Source organism: Helianthus annuus, chromosome 9 (assembly GCF_002127325.2).
Source record: "Helianthus annuus cultivar XRQ/B chromosome 9, HanXRQr2.0-SUNRISE, whole genome shotgun sequence".
In the NCBI taxonomy this organism is placed as follows: domain Eukaryota; kingdom Viridiplantae; phylum Streptophyta; class Magnoliopsida; order Asterales; family Asteraceae; genus Helianthus; species Helianthus annuus.
The window spans coordinates 119,147,139-119,158,792 of record NC_035441.2 but is presented as its reverse complement, the minus strand read 5'-3'; positions in this window follow the sequence as shown (position 1 = coordinate 119,158,792).

The following is an 11,654-nucleotide window of genomic DNA, read 5'->3' as shown; positions in this document are numbered from 1 at the left end:
GCTTTTTTCTTCCTAACAATTCTTTCAAATGTCCCTTGCTTAGCAGATATCCAATTTCTTTTCTTAATGCTATGCATTCTTCAGTTAGATGCCCGAAATCCTCGTGGTATGCACACCACTTTGACTTGTCTTTAGTCCCGGATGGTTTGTCATTCTTTCTGGGCCATCTGGCTTTTTCTCCTAGATTCTGCATTGCAAGGATTAGTTCATGATTGTCAACAGAAAAACAATATTCAGAAATTGGAGGATAATCCTCATCATCCTCTTCTTGGTCAATAGCATGCACGTTCTGGTTGTCATTTCTATGGTAGGATTTGAATTTATTGCTCCTGAAGGAGGATCCTTGCTTCTCCTGTTTTGAGGATCCTACTTGTCTTTCCTGGATCCTCTTGTCATCCTCTAGCCGGATGAACCTGAGTGCCCGAGTTCTTACTTCATCTAAGTTCCTGCACGGTGTCATAACAAGATCATCATAGAACAATGAATCCTTAAGCAGTCCCATTTTGAAGGCCTCAACAGCCGTGGCCATATCTAAGTTGGGAATGTCCAAGGATTCTTTACTGAATTTAGTTATATAATCCCTTAATGATTCAGTATGACTTTGAGTTACCCTATATAAATCACTAGTTAATCTTTCAAATTTTCTACTACAAGAGAATTGGTTATTAAATAAATTAACTAAATTAGCAAATGAAGTGATAGAGTAAGGGGGAAAACTTAGCAGCCATTTAAGAGCTGATCCAGTAAGGGTGGATCCAAATCCTTTACATAGGCATGCTTCCTTTAACTTTTTTGGGATTGGATTGATCTCCATCCTCTCCCTGTATTGTGCTATGTGCTCCTCAGGATCCGTTGTACCATCATACAGCTTCATAGTAGGGATATGGAACCTTTTGGGTACCTCTGCATCACAAATTGGTGGTGCAAAACGAGATACCTTATGGCTCCCATCTGCAATCTCCGGGATAGGCTTGACTACCCCTGGAACACTTGAGATCATATCCTTCAGCTTCTGTAACTCCCTGGCCATAGCATGATTGATACCTGTATCCTGCACGAATCCATGGTTAGTGGTAGGATAATTATTTAAGGTGTTACCTCCCATCGGGTTCAAGTTAGGAACATTGGGTGTGAATCTATATTGCTGGGATTCTGGGATAACGGAGGGACCAGTGGAAGCAATGGTCTGCATTGGAATGAAGTCCACTTGATGGACATCTAGACTTCCTGTTTGCAAACTTTTTAGGGATCCTGGCATCTGGAAGGATCCTGGTATCTGAGACGATCCCGGAACGAAGGAGGATCCTTGAACCTGGGATGATCCTGGAACAAAGGAGGATCCTTGAACCTGGGATGATCCCGGAACGAAGGAGGATCCTTGAACCTGGGATGATCCAGGGACAAAGGAGGATCCTAAGCTCATGAAGGATCCCGAATGCTGGGCGTAGGATCCCGCCGGTTGAAAATATGATCCTGATGCCTGAGTCATTGTTGCTGGGCTGAAATGTACTCCTCTTGATCCACCCATATATTGTATGTCTGGGACCTCTGTTGGCTGAGAAGTAATCATTGGAGTATCAAAATTCAAAGATTTGGGCATTAGTGGGGAATGATCCTCTGCCGTTTTCTTTTGCCTTTTGAGATCTCCGATTTCTCTGAGGATCCTGTCATTAGTTTCATCCTGCTGCTGCATACGATCCCTCATCTGCAAAATCAAAGTAAATATATCACTAGTACTAGGAACAGAAGAAGTTAGAGCAGAAGATGATGGTTTAGAGGATATAGAAGTTGGTCTCTTCTCAGCATTTTTCTGAGATCCAGCTGGTGGTGGAGGCAAAGGTGGAATGCCATTAGATGAATTGACTGCCGACATCGCTGTGGATGTATTCTTCAATGACGAAGCCATGTAACTCTTTGAAATGATTTCGAACAAAAAGTTTTCTTGTGAATGAAGCACCAATTGCCCCACGGTGGGCGCCAAACTGTTTTGGTCAAAAATCACACAAGGATAATGCAACCAAACTCTAAGTAAATGGGGAATGATGCTTGGTTTATTGAAAAGGTAAAGGATCACTTCAGAATGAAATATGCAAAGACTCAATGATTTATACGAGGAAAAAGCCCTTGATCAATGTATGATCTCCGGCATAAAAAACCTCGGGTGATGGCAACTACCGATCACCAACTTCAATATATCAAAATATGGTTACAACTTCGGATGATAATGAGCTGAGTACAAGGATCACTATCGTAATGTGTGTCTAAGCGTGTGAGAATTGTGTTGTGTGTCTTCCGAATGGGGAAGAGTGTTATATATACAAGTGTAGGTGGCCTATTTTAGGTAAAAAGACTAGTAATCAGCTCATTACCCCTTTAGAAATAAAAGCAAATCTAGCCTAAATTATCGCCCTTAAATCATGCCAAGTTTCCATATCCTTCACAACGTCCATCTCCGATTAAGCACATGCTATAGTTGTAAAGACGCGTCCTTTGATTGTGATGCTAAGAGCGGATCCTGCTAGATGTCCCTGCAAAATAACATTAAATTCAATGAAAGCAACTGTTAGCATGAGGATCCTATGACGGTCCGTGATCCTGATCCTGGAACTCTGCTGAGGATCACTATCTGCCAAAGAAACAAGGATCACTGGTTAGGATCACGTGTAAGGATCATGTATTATAAAAATCCAGCCCTAACACATCTCATGAATTGCCAAGAGGATGGTATAGGATGTAGAAATTCAGCCGGCTGATGAAGGATATTGTTGTGTCTTTGACAAGGATCACACTTCTTAGCATACTCCACAGCATCCCTTTTCATAGTTGGCCAGTAGTATCCTGTCCTAAGGATCCTTGAGAACAATGCCCTGCCCCCAGTGTGGTTTCCACAATCTCCTTCATGGAAGTCTTTTAACACTTCTTGAATTTCAGGATCCTCGATACATCTTAAATATGGTCCTGCAAGAGATCGCTTATATAGCACATTATTCAAGATTGTGAATTGAGATACCTTAATCCTGAAAGCCCTAGGATTTTCTCCCATAGGAATCTCCCCGTGTTGTAAGTATCTCATGATTGGTGAGATCCATGATCCTGAATAAGATTGAGTATCTTCACTAGGGATCATTGCAGTATCCTCTTCTATTTCCATGGCCACCTGTTTTTCAATAGCAGGAGCCAGGATATGGATGATGGGGATACTTATATCCTCTGGGATCTTCAAAGATGATCCTAGATTGGCCAATGCATCAGCTTCTGTATTTTCCTCCCTTGGTACCTGTGACAAACTGAAAGAAACGAAGGAGAGTGCCAATTCTTTGACTATCTCTAAATATTTGGTTAGTTTTTCACCTTTCACAGCATAGGATCCATTAAAGTGATTATTGATTAACAATGAATCCACGTATACCTCAAGATACCTGATCCCCATATGCTTAGCAATTTGTAAGCCAGCGATTAAGGCTTCATATTCAGCCTCATTATTAGTGGCTTGGAATTCACAAGCTATGGAATGGGGTATTATGTCCCCCTGTGGCGATTTTAGTAGTATACCAAGCCCCGTGCCTTTGACATTTGAGGATCCGTCAGTATGTAGTATCCAAGGATCCTTGGTCTCATCCAGCTGCTGGACCTCCAATTCTGCTTCCTTTTGTAGATCACTACTGAAATCAGCCACAAAGTCTGCTAGTGCTTGAGATTTAATGGCTGTTCTAGGCTCATATCTTATATCATGGGCACTAAGCTTTACTGCCCACTTAGCCATTCTTCCGGACATCTCTGGTTTCCTGAGGACATTTGCTTTTGAGGATACCGCCAGATATAAGGATAACACATCTCCCTTTTCTGGTTTCATCAATGCTGATCCAGTAAGAGAATAAGGGGGAAGACTTAGCAGCCATTTAAGAGCTGATCCAGTAAGAGTGGATCCAAATCCTTTGCATAGGCATTGTTTTGGTCAAAAATCACACAAGGATAATGCAACCAAACTTTATGTAAACGGGGAATGATGCTTGGTATGATGAACAAAGTGAAGGATCACTTAAATATAAAATGCACAAGTGACACAAGGATTTATACGAGGAAAAAGCCCTTGATCAATGAATGATCTCCGGCATAAAAAACCTCGGGTGATGGAAACTACCGATCACCAAACTTCAATATAACAAATAAAGGTTACAACTTCGGATGGTAACGAGCTAAGTACAAGGATCACTAGAGTATCGTGTGCCAAAGCGTGAGGGAAGTGTGTTGTGTCTTCCGAATGTGGAAGAGAGCTATTTATACAAGTGTGAGTGGCCCTATTTTAGGTAAATAGACTAACTATTAGCTTGTTACCCCTTTAGGAATAAAAGTAAATCTAGCCTAAATTATCGCCCTTAAATTATGCTGAGTTTCCATATCGTCCACAACGTTCATCTCTGATTAAGCATATGCCAAAGTTGTAAAGACGAGTCCCTTGTTTACGTTGCTAAGAGCGGATCCTGCCAGACATTCCTGCAAGATAACATTAAATCCAATGAAAACAACTGTTAGTATGAGGATCCCTGTGACGGTCCGTGATCCTGATCCTGGAACTCTTCTGAGGATCACTATCTGCCAAAGAAATAAGGATCACTGGTTAGGATCATATGTAAGGATCATAAGTCATAAAAATCCAGCCCTAACAATTGCCCCCAAAATATAAGGAGTAATATTGTAAATAAACGAGTTGTATTTTGTTTGATCTTATCCTAAACAAGTTAATCGAATAACTAGCCGTTAGAGACAGACTAGCCGTTGCGAACCTTACGTCACAGAAGTGACAGCCCTGCAAATCATCATTATAAATAGGTGTTAGAGATAGGATCAATTTGCATTTAAATTCAAGAGAGACTCCCTTTATATTTTCGTCCGAAGATCAATCAGGTATCTCTTTTCCTCCTTCTTCCTTCTCTTACTCTGTTCTTCTATTTCTTTCCATTATCCTGCAAAGATGTTGCTCCGGAACTCCCTGCACAAGGATCCTAAGAAGAGCAGTCCCTTGAAGGGTCAAGGGATCATCAAGGATTCTTCAACTGAGAGGTGTTGTTTTACCGACTCTCAGATTGATAAAATTCGTCATTGCTTTCCGGCGAGCACCCTCTTTAAATCTTTTGATCCTACCGCTTTAAGTGACTTCATCTCTGATACTTGGGTAGCCTTTCCTGTTACTCCGTTCTTGATAGGATATTCATATCCTTTCCCTCAATTCACCCAGTCCTTCTTTTCCCTTACCGGCATCTCCTACATCCAGGCCATGCCAATGATCTGGAGGGTTTTATATACCCTTGAAAGGATCATTGAGCAGGAAGGGATTGACTTAGGAATGGCGGAGCTGGCTGAGATGTATGATCTCACAACGTTTGGACCCCATCGGTATCTGTTTAAGCGGAAAGCTAGAGAGGATCACCCTGTTCTTAAGGTCACCAAGAACGACACAAACTGGAAGCGTCGGTTCTTTTTTGTTAGGAGGGATACCATCCCTGATGGGAAGGATCTGCCCAAGGAGTGGGCTACTCATGGTAGGATAGAGGATCCTGGAAGGATCACCATAAGGTTTGTTCCTTAGGATAAGGGTCACTAATATTTTCTTTGTTTTTTGTGCAGCCATATCCGTTGCTCATCTCAAGTTGACTCCTGCTGCAAAAGAGAGAGTTTTAGCCTTCAAGAAGCTTGATCACGAGATTAGAAGTTTTCAAGTTGCCACCCAAGATTCACAGGAAGTATCCTCCGCATCTGCCACAATGTCAAGTAAGTATCCTTGTTAAAAAGTAGTTCTATGTAGGATTTCTAAATTAGTTAGAATACTTATCTTATTTTGGTTGTGTAGGCGCTGGAAAATCTGCTAAGTCTGCTTCAAAATTTGGCGTTGAAGATCTGTCCAACGTCAAACCTTCAAGGAGGAAGAATCCTGCCAGCCCGAGTACCTCTGTCCCCAAGGCACCTGTGAGAGGGAAGGGAGGAAAGAAGAGGAAAACCTCTGATGCTGAGGGTCTCCAAGGATTTCCCCTGCTCCGCCAACAGTTTCTTGATTACGTCAATGAGGTAAGGATCACTGCCCCTGCTTGTATATCCTGCTTGAATATCCTGCTTGAATATCCTGCTTGTATATCCTGCTTGTTTGAGGATCACCTGGTCCTGGGTTTACCCTTTTCCTTTTTTGCAGAAATTTGCTGAAATAGAAACTTATATTGGCCACGTTGAGGATCAAGACCGCCAAATCGCTGACCTCCAACAGATGGGTGTGCTGAAGGATCTCAAGATTGCTGATCTTGAGAAGGAGCTTCGGGCTACCAAGGATGAAGCTGCCAAAATGGTGATCAACTTTGATTATGAGAAGCATGATATCACCCAGGATGCCAAGGTCTCTGCTGCGATAACCATGTACAAGATCCAGTTGCAGATGGCTGCGGAGGCTCAGGATCCTGCCTTCGACAAAAGCACATGGGACGTGGAGGGCTGGAAGGCAAGGCTGGCAGAGTTGGAGGATGATGATGAAGCTGAGGAGATCCCAATGCTTGAAGGTGGTGATGCTGGCAAGGATCAGGGAGAAGCAAGTGGAGCTGGTGGTGATGGTGCAGCGAAGGTTTGAGTTGCAGAATTGGGTGATGAAGGAAACTTCTAGACATAGCCGGAGCCCAATTTTTTTGTGTTTGTTGATGTTTTTAACGATGATGGTCTGTAACTCTGAACAATAGTTTTAGGATTAAGGATCCAGGATCCTTCAGACAATAGGTAGGATTGCAAATGGTGGAGGGATCCTCTGTTTGGGGGATGAAGCCATTGTGATCCTGCCGCCTGTTAGGGCTGGATTTTTATAATACATGATCCTTACATGTGATCCTAACCAGTGATCCTTGTTTCTTTTGCAGATAGTGATCCTCAGCAGAGTTCCAGGATCAGGATCACGGACCATCATAGGATCCTCATGCTAACAGTTGCTTTCATTAACTTTAATGTTGTTTTGCAGGAATGACTAGCAGGATCCGCTCTTAGCATCACAATCAAGGGACGCGTCTTTACAATTTTGGCACACGCTCAATCAGAGATGAACGTTGCAAAGGATATGGAAACTTGGCATGATTTAAGGGCGACAATTTAGGCTAGATTTACTTTTATTTCTAAAGGGGTAATGAGCTGATTATTAGTCTTTTTACCTAAAATAGGCCACCTATACTTGTATATATAAATACTCTTCCCCATTCGGAAGACACACAACACAATTCTCACACGCTTAGACACACATTATGATAGTGATCCTTGTACTCAGCTCATTATCATCCGAAGTTGTAACCATATTTTGATATATTGAAGTTGGTGATCGGTAGTTGCCATCACCCGAGGTTTTTTATGCCGGAGATTATACATTGATCAAGGGCTTTTTCCTCGTATAAATCATTGTGTCTTTGCATATTTCATACTGAAGTGATCCTTTACTTTTTCCATAAACCAAGCATCATTCCCCATTTACTTAGAGTTTGGTTGCATTATCCTTGTGTGATTTTTGACCAAAACAGTTTGGCGCCCACCGTGGGGCAATTGGTGCTTCATTCATAAGAAAACTTTCTGTTCGAAATCATTTCAAAGAGTTACATGGCTTCATCATTGAAGAATACATCCACAGCGATGTCGGCAGTCAATTCATCTACTGGCATTCCACCTTTGCCTCCACCACCAGCTGGATCTCAGAAAAATGCTGAGAAGAGACCAACTTCTATCTCCTCTAAACCATCATCTTCTGCTCTAAATTCTTCTATTCCCAGTACTAGTGATATATTTACTTTGATTTTGCAGATGAGGGATCGTATGCAGCAGCAGGATGAAACTAATGACAGGATCCTCAGAGAAATCGGAGATCTCAAAAGGCAAAAGAAAACGGCAGAGGATCATTCCCCACTAATGCCCAAATCTTTGAATTTCGATACTCCAATGATTACTTTTCAGCCAACAGAGGTCCCAGACATACAATATATGGGTGGATCAAGAGGAGTGCATTTCAGCCCAGCAACAATGACTCAAGCATCAGGATCATATTTCCAACCGGCGGGATCCTACGCCCAGCATTTGGGATCCTTCATGAGCTTAGGATCCTCCTTTGTCCCAGGATCATCCCAGGCTCAAGGATTCTCCTTTGTTCCAGGATCATCCCAAATTCAAGGATCCTCCTTCGTTCCAGGATCGTCTCAGATAGCAGGATCCTTCCAGATGCCAGGATCCCTAAAGAGTTTGCAAACAGGAAGCCTAGATGTCCATCAAGGAGATTTTATTCCAATGCAGACCATTGCTTCCACTGGTCCATCCATTATCCCAGAATCCCAGCAATATGGATTCACACCCAATGTTCCTAACTTGAACCCGATGGGAGGTAACACCTTAAATAATTATCTTACCACTAACCATGGATTCGTGCAGGATACAGGTATCAATCATGCTATGGCCAGGGAGTTACAGAAGCTGAAGGATATGATCTCAAGTGTTCCAGGGGTAGTCAAGCCTATCCCGGAGATTGCAGATGGAAGCCATAAGGTGTCTCGTTTTGCACCACCAATTTGTGATGCAGAGGTACCCAAAAGGTTCCATATCCCTACTATGAAGCTGTATGATGGTACAACGGATCCTGAGGAGCACATAGCACAATACAGGGAGAGGATGGAGATCAACCCAATCCCAGAAAAGTTAAAGGAAGCATGCCTATGTAAAGGATTTGGATCCACTCTTACTGGATCAGCTCTTAAATGGCTGCTAAGTCTTCCCCCTTACTCTATCACTTCATTTGCTAATTTAGTTAACTTATTCAATAACCAATTCTCTTGTAGTAGAAAATTTGAAAGATTAACTAGTGATTTATATAGCATAACTCAAAGTCATAATGAATCATTAAGGGATTATATAACTAAATTCAGTAAAGAATCCTTGGACATTCCCAACTTGGATATGGCCACGGCTGTTGAGGCCTTCAAAATGGGACTGCTTAAGGATTCATTGTTCTATGATGATCTTGTTATGACACCATGCAGGAACCTAGATGAAGTGAGAACTCGGGCACTCAGGTTCATCCGGCTAGAGGATGACAAGAGGATCCAGGAGAGGCAAGTAGGATCCTCAAAACAGGAAAAACAAGGATCCTCTTTCAAGAACAATAAGTTCAAATCCTACCATAGAAATGACAACCAGAACGTGCATGCTGTTGACCAAGAAGAGGATGATGAGGATTATCCTCCGATTTCTGAATATTGTTTTTCTGTTGACAATCATGAACTAATCCTTGCAATGCAGAATCTAGGAGAAAAAGCCAGATGGCCCAGAAAGAATGACAAACCATCTGGGACTAAAGACAAGTCAAAGTGGTGTGCATACCACGAGGATTTCGGGCATCTAACTGAAGAATGCATAGCATTAAGAAAAGAGATTGGATATCTGCTAAGCAAGGGGCATCTAAAAGAATTGTTGGGAAGAAAAAAGCAAAGGACTCAGGATCCTGAAAGGATCCCTGAAAAGGCTCCAGCCCCTCCGGCGAATGCACAAGTGATCAACTTTATTTCCGGAGGATCAGATATTTGTGGTACATCCTTCTCGGCAGCCAAAAGGCATGCAAAGGAAGCAAAAATGGATAATGGAGAAAGACCTATTCGAACATCAAGTGTCTCGGAAGGAAAAACGATAACGTTTGATGAGGATGATCGCATTAACATCCAGGATCCTCATCATGATAGTTTAGTTATTACTCTCTTTATTTCTAACCACTTTGTCCGCAGGATCCTTATCGACGGAGGAAGCTCAGTAAACATTATCCAGCTCGATGTTCTAAAGAAAATGGGTATCCCAGAATCAGACATCACACCAAGATCCTCCGTGCTTGTGGGATTCAGTGGAGAAACGAAGAAAACTCTGGGGGACATTAAACTCCCAATCTACGTGGAAGGATTACATAATTATCAAAAATTTTGCGTCATTGACTGTTTATCTTGTTGTAATGTTATCCTTGGCAGGCCCTGGATACATGATATGAAAGCAGTTCCATCTACCTACCATCAATGTGTGAAACTCCCTAGCCCATGGGGGATAATCAAGATCGACAGTGACCAGCAAGAGGCTAAGGATTGTTATACCTCATCCATGAAACCAACCTCGAAGCCAAGGGAGCAATAGCAATTACAGTATCCTCCAAGAAGTGTCTTGGAGGCAAGGGAACAAGATGTGGACGAAATCCTTTTGGATCCTAATGATCCTGAAACAAAAATCTATATCGGATCAGGGATCCTTGGCGAGTTGAAAGAAGACATAATATCCTTCCTTAAAAGAAGAAAATCTACCTTTGCATGGAAACATGAAGATATGATAGGTATATCTAAGGATATTATCACTCATAAACTTGGCATTGACAGGTCTATCAAACCAATCCATCAAAAAAGGAGGAAGTTTGCACCAGAAAGGAATGCCATTATCCAAGAAGAAGTAGAGAGACTACTTCGAGCAGGTATGATCAGAGAGGTAAAATATCCAAAATGGTTAGCCAATGTGGTTGTTGTCCAAAAGAAAAACGGAAAGTGGAGGGTATGTGTCGATTTCACTGATCTGAATAAGGCATGTCCCAAGGATCCTATCCCATTACCCCACATTGACTCCATGGTGGATGCAACGGCGGGGCATGAACTGTTAACCTTTATGGATGCATCATCTGGATTCCAACAAATTCAGATGGAACCATCTGACCAAGAGGATACAGCCTTTATGACCCCAACCGGTTTATATTGTTATATTGCCATGCCTTTTGGACTAAGAAATGCAGGTGCAACATATCAAAGGCTGGTGAATATGATGTTCAAAGATCAAATAGGACAAACTATGGAAGTATACATAGATGATATGGTAGTCAAGTCAAAGAAAGCTGAGGATCACCTAAAGGACTTGGAGGAAGCATTTGATATCCTTGATAATTATAACATGAAGCTTAATCCTTCGAAATGTCACTTTGGTGTTAAAGCAAGTAAATTTCTAGGATATATGGTAACTCAGAGGGGCATTGAAGCAAGCCCAGAACAAATCAAAGCATTGGTGAATATCAAATCCCCTGCCAATGCTAAGGATGTGCAAAGGCTAACAGGCAGGATAGCAACTTTAAACAGGTTCATATCAAAATCCTCAGAAAGATGTAAAGAATTTTATGATATCCTAAGGAAAAACAAGAAATTTGAATGGACTGAAAAGCATGAGAATGCTTTACAAGCCCTTAAAGAATATATGTCCTCAGCACCAGCATTAATGAAACCCGGAAAAGGAGATGTGTTATCCTTATACCTAGCGGTATCCTCAACCGCTGTAAGTGCTGTCCTTGTTAAGGATCACGAAGGTACACAACATCCTATTTACTATGTAAGTAAGAGTTTACTTGATGCAGAATCCAGGTACTCACACCTTGAGAAACTTATTCTCGCATTAATTATGGCATCAACTAAGTTAAGACATTATTTTGAAACCCACACTATTTTTGTTAGAACTAATTTCCCAATCAAGAATGTCCTCAGGAAACCAGAGATGTCCGGAAGAATGGCTAAGTGGGCAGTAAAGCTTAGTGCACATGATATAAGATATGAGCCTAGAACAGCCATCAAATCCCAAGCACTAGCTGACTTTGT